Here is a 12768-nt window from a genome sequence, read left to right on the forward strand (position 1 = left end):
CTTTATTGCAGTTTATAGATTATTGCATTTTTAAAAAAATGAATGTTTAAAGCAAACCTGCACTGATCAAGTCTCTTGGTACCATTTTTCCAGCATCATGTGCTCACTGTCTCTGTGTCATATTTTAATTATGTACAATTCTTTTTAGACATAATGCTATTGCACACTTAACTTTTTATTCACTGGGAAACAAAAAAAAAGTTGTGTAACTCACTTTATTGTGATATTCATTTTATTGTGGTGGCCTGGTACCAAACCCACTGTATCTCTGAGGTATGCCTGAAAATGGCAGTTCATCAGAATTAAATCTTCTGAGCATTAAAGTACATTATCAAGAAAGTTGAAAAGGCAACCTACAGAATGGCAGAAAATATTTCGAAATCATATATTTGCCATGGGTTCACTATCTGGAATATGTAGAGAATTGCTGCAACTCAGCAACACAAAGACAATCTTACTTAAAAATGGGCAAGGCACTTGAAGGGAATTTTCTCCAAAGAAAATATACAAATGGCCAATAAGCACATGAAAAGATGCTCAACATTATTAGCCATTAGGGAAATGCAAATCACACTACAGTGAGATGCCATTTCATAACCACTAGAATGATTTCCATTGGAAAAACAGAAAATAACTAGAGTTGGAGAGGATGTGGAGAAATGGGAACTGTCATACATTGTTGGTGGGAATGTTAAATTGTGCAGCCCTTGTAGAAGACAGTTTGGAAGTTCCTCGGAAAGTTAAGTATAGAAGTCCTGTATGACCTGTCAGTCCCACTTCTAGATATACACCTAAAGGAATCGAAAACAATTTTCATGGCAGCATTATTAACAAGAACCAAAAGGAAGAAGCAACTCAAATGTCTGTGATCAGGTAAATGGATAAAGAAAATGTGGTATGTACATACAATGGAATATCATTTGTCCATAAAAAAGGAATGAAGTTCTCATGCTCATTACAATATGGATGAACCTTAAAGATGTCATTTTGAGTGTAATAAGCCAAATACTAAAGAACAAATATTGTATAATCTCACTTATATGGAAAAATTAGAATTTGCAAATCCAGAGTCATAAATTAGAATACAGATTGCCCATGGCATGGGTGTGCATAGCACATGGGGATTAATCCTCAACTGGCACAATTTCTGTTTGGCATCATGTAAAGGTTTTGTTAATATATGGTCCTGAGGTAGCACTCTATTGTGAATGTAATTAATACGACTGATTTGTATACTTGAAAGTGGTTAAAATGGAAGAGTTTATATTGTATATATTTTAGCAGAATAAAAATTATGAAAACCTGTTGAACTATGGAACACAAAGAGTGAGTTCTTACGTATACTATGGAGTATAGTTAAGAGTATAATTATATTATTTCAGCAAGTGTAACAAAGTTACCACTGTAATGTAAAATAGTAATGTAAAATAGTAGCGGAAACCATGTGTGTTAAGGGGGGATATATTGGAAATTTGTACTTTGTACATGATTTTTCTGTAAACCTACAATGGCGCTGATAAAAATATTTTAAAAATGAGAAGAAGAAAAAGACAAATGGGCAAATGATTGAAATAGTAAACTCACAGGAAAGGAAATATGACAAGAATAAGAAAAGTCTCTACCTCAGTAGTTAAATATCTGGAACGATAAATAGAAAAAATGAGACTTTTAAAAAAGAAATGCTGTCCATATATGTCTAGGGGGTGGGCTGATAATTAAGCTCACTTATTTTAATTTTTTTAGCACATTTATTCTTAATATGGGTATTAGTATGGTAGAACAATTAGGCAGTCTATAAAAAATAAAGCAAATACCTTTTAATTTCACGATCAGAAGACTGGATACAATCAATAGTCTTATATATGTGTGTAAAGATATGTAAATAATAATGTTAAATGTAATGTAAATAATATTGTACTGAGGAACTATTAAAACTACCTAAGTGTCTTCCAAGTGGTTAAACATTATCTCATTTTAATTTTAACCTGCAGGTACCTAATGACAAATGATGTTGAGCATCTTTTCATTTTTGTATTACTCATCTGTATATCTTTGGTTGAAGTGTCTGTTCAGATCTGTTGCCTATTTTTAAAAATCGGAGTATTTGCTTTTTCTGTTATGTTGTAATTCTTTATAAATTCTGGCTACAGGTTTTTTATCAGATATATGGTTTTCAAATGTTTTCTCCTAGTTTGTGGCTTGTCATTTCATTCTTTTATTATTTCTTTTGCAAAGCAAATGCTTTTAACTTTGATAAAATGTAATTTATCAATTTTTCCCTTCCTGGATCATGCGTTTTGTAATAGATAGGAGAACTTTGCCTAATCTAAGATCCTGACGATTTTCTCCTATCTTTTCTTATAGAAGTTTTATGTTTTTGCGTTTTCCATTTAGATCTGGGATCTGCTTTGCATTAATTTAAAAATGTATTTCCAAGGAATACTTTCATTTGTTTTAACTCAGAGAGTAAGTATGTTATAGAAGTGAAATACTAGGAGCTATTGCCTCTGGTTAGTATTTTCTACAGTAACTTTTGAGCTCTTTTGACCCTGACCAGCAGTTAGAAATATAGTTGACTTTATGACTTAGTACCCTCAAATGGGTGTGTAGCTGAAACATAGGTTTCATGAAAGAATACTTATCCTTATACCAATATTTACCCCTGCTACTTTTTTTCGTTTAGTTCTATTTAGAAAAATTAATGCTTGTCATGACCCACTTAATAGATTTCTCACTAGTGACTCCAGATCATTAGGAAAACACAATGGCTTAACTATTTTAATTGGAACTCACAATCACCACCACTTCCAGTGCTAAATTTACTGGTTTTACTCTTTTTTAGTCTGAAGAAAGAATCCTGCACAGTTTTTCCCTACATAATTTAATTTTTGTTATTACTAAAAAATTAAATCATACCACTAGCTATGTTGTCAGAAAATAACAGTAATTGGAACAAAGAAAGAATTTATTTTAAAATTGGAGATTTTTCTCTCTTCCATAACTTATTTTAGTTGTGGTAAAAATTTTATTATCTGTTAAAACTAAAATGATGTTATGCCCTGTCCTTGAGGGGCTATTGCCCTTTAGGGTTTGTGTGTTTGTTTATTCCTGTCTTCCTGGAGATGATTTTACTTCCCATTAACAGAAACTCATGTGAGCTAGCCCTAGCCTATGGGGGTAGAGGCCAAGGGACAGGAAGCCTCCTCCCAAAGGACTTTGAATAGGGAGCCAGAAAGCCTCAATATTCTTGAAAATCCTGCTTCATCCCTCTCTCTGTCTGCTTGTCTGTACACAAGGCTGCTCCAAGACCCTTGTTTACTTCTAGCCAATTTTGTTGACTTTGGCAAATAAAATTAAAGTGAATAATTATTTGGTTCATTTTAACTTTGAACTTAGTCTGAAATAATTAAAAATCTTCTTTATTCCCAGGAAATACAGTATAATTGATTTAGCATAGGATATGCTCCATTCTTGGTCCAGTCAGTTGTTTCAAGGGCGGTGGAATCAGAAAGTACAACCTATGTTTATTTACCTCTGTGGGTAGAAGATGGTGTGCAGCTCTCGGAGAGTGAGAAGGATATTGGGTCTAAGATCATACCTAAAATCTGTTTATTCAAGTTCTGAATGTGCTGGTTGTCATACATTTATCTTTTAAAATGAATTGAAATTAATATGGTTTTCAAAATACTGAAATACATAGAACTGCAACTCTTCAAATTGTTGATAATAGCTTAGGGTATTAAAAATAAAACAGAACTCAGTTGGGGATTGCAAAACCAGAGGGAGTCACACTGGAACCAAAGAATGACTTTTCTTTTTCTTTACTTCATTTTTTTTTGTTAATTAAACTTATATAACACATATAGAAATTTAGTTGAGTATACTAACCACACACAATTTTTTCTCTTTTAAAAGTTGTGTTCATTCGAACATAAAATGTCTGGTGGATTCAATAATTGAGAGGAGTTGTAGATTAAAGAAAATAGATGCTTAAATTATTTAAAAGGTATTAAATTTTGAATTGCATTACAATTTTTGATCATAGTTCATATTAAAATATATTAGAAGAAATTTCATTTCAATTTATTAAAATTCAAAGTTGTCAAGTCAGGAAAGGAAGATAGGAGGCTGACATTTACTACGTTTCTTCTTGTTTAGGTACTTAACATGTGTTATTCCATTCTGTCCTTACAATCACCCTTTGCAATGTGGGTATTATTATCCATGGCCAATGAAGAAATTAAAACCTGCGGAAAAATCTAGTAAATATGTAGCCATGCTGTGTAGCTTGTTTTCTTGTTTGTATACTTAATACACTGAATAAGTGTCAAACATCTGGCAATCATTTCTTCATATCTGGAGCTAGAAGTAAGACATATCAGTTAGCTAATGTTAATCACATTAAGCACCTGGAATTTTCAGAGGTCATTAAGGTAATAATGATAACTCGATATTTAAAAATAGCAGTTTGAAAAAATATTCTACAGACTAATGTATATTAAACTGGGGATTGGGAGAAAAAAAGGAAAGCTGACCTTTACTTTTTAGTTTCAATAAATAGAAAGAGAAAAGCAAGGACTGGCTAACGCAGTATAAGACATTTTAAGCTTTCTGTGTTTATCCACTTGAAAACTGTTATTTTTAAAAATACATATTTAATGTGAAAAATCAGAAAATACGTACTTTAGAAATTATTGTTGAAGGCAAATATTTACAACATAAATTCTATATGTCTTAGTTAAAGAAAACACATTTAAATTGTCTGTTATTGATGGCTTTGATGATACAGACAAAACTGTCCTTCAAATATTCATGATTTTTACCTGAGGTTATAGTTTATCTCATAATCTATCAACCTAAATGATTTTGGCAAATAAAATTGTAATGAATAATTATTTGGTTTATTTTTACTTCACACTTAGTCTGAAATAATTTAAAAACACTGCTAGTATGTAATTCCTAAAACAACTGATAACTGGTTGGCCATACCTTAACTAAAAATAACATCTTCAAAAGGTCCTGTTTACAATGGTGTTCTAGTTTGCTAGCTGCCTGAATACAATATACCAGAAACAGAATGTCTTTTAAAAGGGGAATTTAGTAAGTTGCTAGTTTACAGTTCTAAGGCCAAGAAAATGTCCCAATTAAACAAGTCTATAGAAATGTCCAAATTAAAGCATCTAGGGAAAGATACCTTGGTTCAAGAAGGCCAATGAAGTTCAGGGTTTCTCTCTCAAGTGGAAGGGTACATGGTGAGTACAGTCACAGTTTCTCTCTCATCTGGAAAGGCACATGGTGAACACATTCAGGGTTCCTCTCTCACCTGGAAGGGCACATGGCAAACACGGTGTCATCTGCTAGCTTCTTCTCCTGGCTTCCTGTTTCATGAAACACCCCAGGAGGCATTTTCCTTCTTCATCCTCAAAGGTCGCTGGCTGGTAGACTCTGCTTCTCATAGCTATGTCATTCTGCTCTGCTCTCTGAATCTCTTTCTTTCTCCAAAATGTTTCTTCTTTTATAGGACTCCAGAAATTTATCAAGACCCACCCAAATGGGTGGAGACACATTTCCCCCAATCCAGCTTAATAGCCATTAATTATTGGGTTACATCTCCAGGGAGATGATCTAATTACAGATTCAAACATACAGTATTGAGTAGGGATTATTCTGCCTTTACGAAATGGGGTTTAGATTAAAACATGGCTCTTACCACAGTGGTCAAAACAGCATGGTATTGGCATAAAGATAGATATATCGACCAATGGAATCGAATAGAGTGCTCAGATATAGACCCTCTCATCTATGGACATTTGATCTTTGATAAGGCAGTCAAGCCAACTCACCTGGGACAGAACAGTCTCTTCAATAAATGGTGCCTAGAGAACTGGATATCCATATGCAAAGGAATGAAAGAAGACCCATCTCTCACACCCTATACAAAAGTTAACTCAAAATGGATCAAAGATCTAAACATTAGGTCTAAGACCATAAAACAGTTAGAGGAAAATGTTGGGAGATATCTTATGGATCTTACAACTGGAGGCGGTTTTATGGACCTTAAACCTAAAGCAAGAACACTGAAGAAGGAAATAAATAAATGGGAGCTCCTCAAAATTAAACACTTTTGTGCATCAAAGAACTTCATCAAGAAAGTAGAAAGACAGCCTACACAATGGGAGACAATATTTGGAAATGATATATCAGATAAAGGTCTAGTATCCAGAATTTATAAAGAGATTGTTCATCTCAACAACAAAAAGACAGCCAATGCAATTACAAAATGGGAAAAAGACTTGAACAGACACCTCTCAGAAGAGGAAATACAAATGGCCAAAAGGCACATGAAGAGATGCTCAATGTCCCTGGCCATTAGAGAAATGCAAATCAAAACCACAATGAGATATCATCTTATACCCACCAGAATGGCCATTATCAACAAAACAGAAAATGACAAGTGCTGGAGAGGATGTGGAGAAAGAGGCACACTTATCCACTGTTGGTGGGAATGTCAAATGGTGCAACCACTGTGGAAGGCAGTTTGGCGGTTCCTCAAAAAGCTGAATATATATAGAATTGCCATACGACCCAGCAATACCATTGCTGGGAATATACTCAAAGGACTTAAGGGCAAAGACACAAACGGGCATTTGCACACCAATGTTTATAGCAGCGTTATTTACAATTGCAAAGAGATGGAAACAGCCGAAATCTCCATCAACAGAAGAGTGGCTAAACAAACTGTGGTATATACATATGATGGAATACTATGCAGCTTTAAGACAGGATAAACTTATGAAGCATGTAATAACATGGATGGACCTAGAGAACATTATGCTGAGTGAGTCTAGCCAAAAACTAAAGGACAAATACTGTATGGTCCCACTGATGTGAACAGACATTCGAGAATAAATTTGGAATATGTCATTGGTAACAGAGTCCAGCAGGAGGTAGAAACAGGGTAAGATAATGGACAATTGGAGTTGAAGGGATACAGACTGTGCAACAGGACTAGATACAAAAACTCAAAAATGGACAGCACAATAATACCTAATTGTAAAGTAATCTTGTTAAAACACTGAATGAAGCTGCATCTGAGCTATGGGTTTTTGTTTTGTTTTGTTTTGACTTTACTATTATTACTTTTATTTTTGTCTCTATATTAACATTCTATATCTTTTTCGGTTATGTTGCTAGTTCTTCTAAACCGATGCAAATGTACTAAGAAATGATGATCATGCATCTATGTGATGATGTTAAGAATTACTGATTGCATATGTAGAATGGTATGATTTCTAAATGTTGGGTTAATTTCTTTTTTTCCGTTAATTAAAAAAAAAAAAGAGAGAAGGGGTAATTGGAGCTGAAGGGATACAGACTGTACAACGGGACTGGATATAAAAACTCAGAAATGGACAGCACAATACTACCCAATTGTAATGCAATTATGTTAAAACACTGAATGAAGCTGCATGTGAGGTATAGGTTTTTTTTTTTCTTTCTATTAATGTTTTAATTCTTATTCTGTTGTCTTTTTATTTCTTTTTCTAAATCGATGCAAATGTACTAAAATGATGAATATGCAACTATGTGATGTTATTAAGAATTACTGATTGTACATGTAGAATGGAATGATTTCTAATTGTTTTGTTAATTCTTTTTTTAATTTATAAAAAAAACTATAAAAAAAACAAAAAAAAAAACAAAAAAAAAAACATGGCGCTTATAGGGAACATACATCCTTTCAAACCAGCACAAATGGGTTCATGGGAATGGGTGTGAACTAGTCTAAATGGAGGTACGTAATTCAGTCTACCACAGTGGATTTAGCAGTACAATATTATGAATGTCATCAATATCACTGATTTGTACACATGAAAGTGGTTAAAATTGGAAATTTTGTGTTGGATAAATGTTATTACAATTAAAATATTTTCACAAAAAGCATGCATGACTTTTAAAATAGAAAGACTGGGGATGTGGATGAGTATGTTATTCAAGAGTTTGCTGCTCTCCTTCAGGTCATGAAAGGAGGAATGAAATACATTCTGTTTTAATTATTTGTTTGGTTTTCCCTTTCAAAGCTATCTGTTCTATTTAGGGGACAAACTGATACAGCATGGCGTACTTTAAACATCAAACATTGAGGCATCTTTAAGTATTTCAGCATTTTTGCTTTAAAAGTACCTATTAAAAGTAACCCTGTTACTTACCCTGGCTTGAGGAAAATACTGCCCACTTAGAGTTAATGGATTGAAAGAATTGTCCCCTGTAGTTCCCTTCAGCACCCCTAATGTTATCCTCATTCATATGCCTAGTGCTGGGGGTGGGGGGGGGTGGGAGCTTTTGGTGATAGGATTTTCTTTTTCTGAAGTGAACCTTTTGTATTGTGACCTCTTGACCATTAATTCTCATTAACTTCTTAACCCCCTTTATTTTGATTTTCAGTACATATACAGACTAGCTGATGTACAGCTAAGTTTTACTGTAATCATGAACATGTAATCTGGGTCATAGACCGTATTTAAATAATTAATTTTGATTAGTCAAATTTTCTTCTTGATACTTTTTTAGTATTGAAATTTTAACTAATCCTTCTTCAAATATTTTTTTCTATCTTAGATCCCTTTATCAACCCTGATTCCATGGTTACTTCTGAGTAATGTCTAAAAGTATTACCGGGAGTTGGTTGCATATTCACCCTTAATTGTTGGGTTTCTTAATCTACTTCTCCACTATTTTATTAACTTTTACTTTGCTTCCAATTTTGGTGCTATTGTTTCTTAACGCTGTTGATTGAACTATCATAGGACAAGTAATATAGAGCATTCTCCCTTTTCCTTTTGATCAGATTCATGGCCAGTTTCTGAGCTCTCCTCCTGGTTCAGGTCTCTGCAAGTTACTGAATATGGCTCTCAACCCTATCACACCCCTACCCCCTCTTTTTTTTTTAACTTTTTAAATTGTGTAGTATAGCATTTATACAAAGCAAAGAAATAAAAAAGTAATAGTTTTCAAAACAGTCTTTGAAAAAAGATCCCAGGGTTTTCATGGGCTAGCTACCATACGATCCTTCTAGCTGCTCCAGAATATAGAAAGCTAGAGAGCTTAATTAAGTATTTTTTATCATCACAATCAACTTTTTTCCCTTCTTTTTTTGTGAACAATAACATATATACAAAAAAGCTACAAATTTCAAAGCACAGTACCACATTTAGTTGTAGAACATATTTCAGACTTTGACATGGGTTACAATTTCACAATTTTAGGTTTTTACTTCTAGCTGCTCTAAAGTACTGGAGACTAAAAGAGATATCAATTTAATGATTCAACATTCATTTTCAATTGTGAAGTCCTATCTTCTATGTATGTATAATTCTGCTATCACCTTTGATCTTTCCATGCCTCTCTTTGGGGTTTTTTGATCTATGGCAATTCTAAATTTCTGATATGGGAAGGGTCTGTCACTGATATGGGATAGGGAGATGGAATTATCTGATGTTCTGGAGAGGCTGGGCTAGGTTTCAGAATTTATCTGGACCAGGGACCCATCTGGAGGTTGTAAGTTTCTGGAAAGTTACTCTAGTGCCTGGAACGGAAACTTATATATTACCTAGGTGTTCTTTAGGATTGGCTGGAATGGTCCTGGTTGGACCCTCTTTTTTTATAATGCAATTATATTGAGTTATATTCACATACCATATAATCATCTAAAGTATACAATCAGTGGTTCACTGTATCATCATATAATTGGGCACTTATCATCACAGTTGATTTTTGAATATTACTACAAAACAACAAAAATAAAAACAAAATTAAAAGGAACACCAAAAATATCCCATATTCCTAATCCACTCTATTATTTATTTATCTTTCATTTTTATTTTCTTACGTGTCTGTCCATATACTGTATAAGGGAGTGTCAGTCACAAGGTTTTCACAATCACATGATCACACTGTAAAAGCTGTATAGTTATACATTCACCTTCCAGAATCACAGCTTCTGGATTGCAATTCAACAGTTTCAGACATTTTCCTATCCCCTCTTTTAACGAAACATTATTTTTATTAGAGAAGTTGTGGGTTTACAGAGAAAAAATGCATAAAATAAAGAGTTCTCATATACCACCCTATTATTAACACTTGCATTAGTGTGGTACATTTGTTAAAATTCATTAAAGAACATTTTATAATTATACGACTAACTATAGTCCTTTCTTTACAGTAGGTTTCAGTGTTTGTGTTGCATAGTCCTGTGTGTTTTTTTTAATTTTTATTCTAGTAACAAATATACAACCTAAAATTTCTCCTTTTAATCACATTTACATGTACTGTCAATTACATGCAGAATGTTGTATCAATTACCAAAGCTTTACAGTCAACCCAAATAGAAACTGTGTGCAAATTAAGCTTACCTTCTGATTGTCTACCCTTACCGTCGCCCCTGGTAACTTGCTTATTCTAATTATTTCATATCAGTGAGAGCATACAATATTTGTTGCTTTTTTTTGTATGCTGTATGGTGGGGGTCATACTCATTCTTTTTCCATGTGACTATCCCATTATTGCAGCACCATTTGTTGAAAATTTTTAGGTGGGGTGGTGGGGGTTGTAGATAAATACACAGGCCGGGAATTGAACCCAGGTCTCTCACATAGCAGGTGAGAATTCTACCACTGAACTACCTTTGCGCCCCCCCCCCCCCCCCCCCCCCCGCTGAGTATTTGTCCTTTTGTGCCTGGGTTACTTCACTCAACATGTTGTCTTCAAGGTTCATCCATGTTGTGGCACATAACAGAACTTTACTCCTTTTTATGGCTGAACTACTTTTGCACCCCCTAGAATTTGTCCTTTTGTGCCTGAGTTATTTCACTCAACATGATGTCTTCAAGGTTCATCCATGTTGTGGCATATAACAGAACTTTACTCCTTTTTATGGCTGAATAATATTCCACTGTGTGTGTGTGTGTGTGTGTGTGTGTGTGTGTGTGTGTGTGTGTGTGTGTGTGTGTGTGTGTGTGTGTGTATCACATCTTATTTATCCATTAATCGGATAATGGACACTTGGGTTGCTTCCATGCTTTGGCAATTGTGAATAATGCTGAGATGGACGTTGGTGTGCAAATACCTGTTTGAATCCCTGCTTTCAAATGTTTTGGGTATATACCTAGAAGTAAATTGCCATGTTACATGGTAAATGAAGTATTTTTAATCTGAAATGTTCAAAGTAACTTTTTAGTAACCTTTTGTTTGTAATATGTTAAAAGGAGATTCTAATACCTCTCTGACATTTTTTTGCAGAGATTTCATTGCTTTTGCAGTAACTGCAATATTTCACCAATACCCTCTTCAACTAATATGAAGTTGAAAATGTTCTAATAAATAGAGCTTGGAGTAGGTTCATTATTTAATAATTTTGAAATGTCTTTATTTGATTCATATTTCTATGCTCATAAAGTCTTTGCCCTAAATTATTGCACTTTTCTTTTTTTGTTTTATTGATAAATCTTCACACACGTACATTGTATACATGGTGTACAATCAGTGGCTCACATTATTGTTACATAGTTGTGAACTCATCACCATGACCATTTTTTTTTTTTTTTTTTTAGCTCAGATGCAGCTTCATTCAGTGTTTTAACATGATTACTTTACAATTAGGTATTATTGTGCTGTCCATTTTTGAGTTTTTGTATCTAGTCCTGTTGCACAGTCTGTATCCCTTCAGCTTCAATTACCCATTGTCTTACCCTGTTTCTAACTCCTGCTGAACTCTGTTACCAATGACATATTTCAAGTTTATTCTCGAATGTCCGTTCACATCAGTGGGACCATACAGTATTTGTCCTTTAGTTTTTGGCTGGATTCACTCAGCATAATATTCTCTAGGTCCATCCATGTTATTACATGGTTCATAAGTTTATCTTGTCTTAAAGCTGCATAATATTCCATCGTATGTATATACCACAGTTTGTTTAGCCACTCTTCTGTTGATGGAGATTTTGGCTGTTTCCATCTCTTTGCAATTGTAAATAATGCTGCTATAAACATTGGTGTGCAAATGTCCGTTTGTGTCTTTGCCCTTAAGTCCTTTGAGTAGATACCTAGCAATGGTATTGCTGGGTCGTATGGCAATTCTATATCCAGCTTTTTGAGGAACCGCCAAACTGCCTTCCACAGTGGTTGCACCCTTTGACATTCCCACCAACAGTGGATAAGTGTGCCTCTTTCTCCGCATCCTCTCCAGCACTTGTGATTTTCTGTTTTGTTGATAATGGCCATTCTGGTGGGTGTGAGATGATATCTCATTGTGGTTTTGATTTGCATTTCTCTAATGGCCAGGGACATTGAGCATCTCTTCATGTGCCTCTTGGCCATCCGTATTTCCTCTTCTGAGAGGTGTCTGTTCAAGTCTTTTTCCCATTTTGTAATTGGGTTGGCTGTCTTTTTGTTGTTGAGATGAACAATCTCTTTATAAATTCTGGATACTAGACCTTTATCTGCTATATCATTTCCAAATATTGTCTCCCATTGTGAAGGCTGTCTTTCTACTTTCTTGATGAAGTTCTTTGATGCACAAAAGTGTTTAATTTTGAGGAGTTCCCATTTATTTATTTCCTTCTTCAGTGCTCTTGCTTTAGGTTTAAGGTCCATAAAACCGCCTCCAGTTGTAAGATCCATAAGATATCTCCCAACATTTTCCTCTAACTGTTTTATGGTCTTAGACCTAATGTTTAGATCTTTGATCCATTTTGAGTTAACTTTTGTATA

The 12768-nt window shown here is 34.2% G+C and overlaps 1 protein-coding gene and 1 non-coding gene across 3 annotated transcripts in view; one reads left to right on the forward strand and one right to left on the reverse strand.

Moving 5' to 3' along the window:
- Positions 1-12768, forward strand: part of KLHL13 (kelch like family member 13) — a 353054-nt gene that overhangs the window by 75689 nt on the left and 264597 nt on the right. The window lies entirely within an intron of this gene.
- On the reverse strand, positions 10618-10690 carry TRNAS-GCU (transfer RNA serine (anticodon GCU)). Its single transcript has one exon. It is a non-coding gene; the product is annotated as a tRNA-Ser (tRNA).

The sequence above is a fragment of the Tamandua tetradactyla genome, chromosome X (genome assembly GCF_023851605.1).
Source record: "Tamandua tetradactyla isolate mTamTet1 chromosome X, mTamTet1.pri, whole genome shotgun sequence".
NCBI lineage: Eukaryota > Metazoa > Chordata > Mammalia > Pilosa > Myrmecophagidae > Tamandua > Tamandua tetradactyla.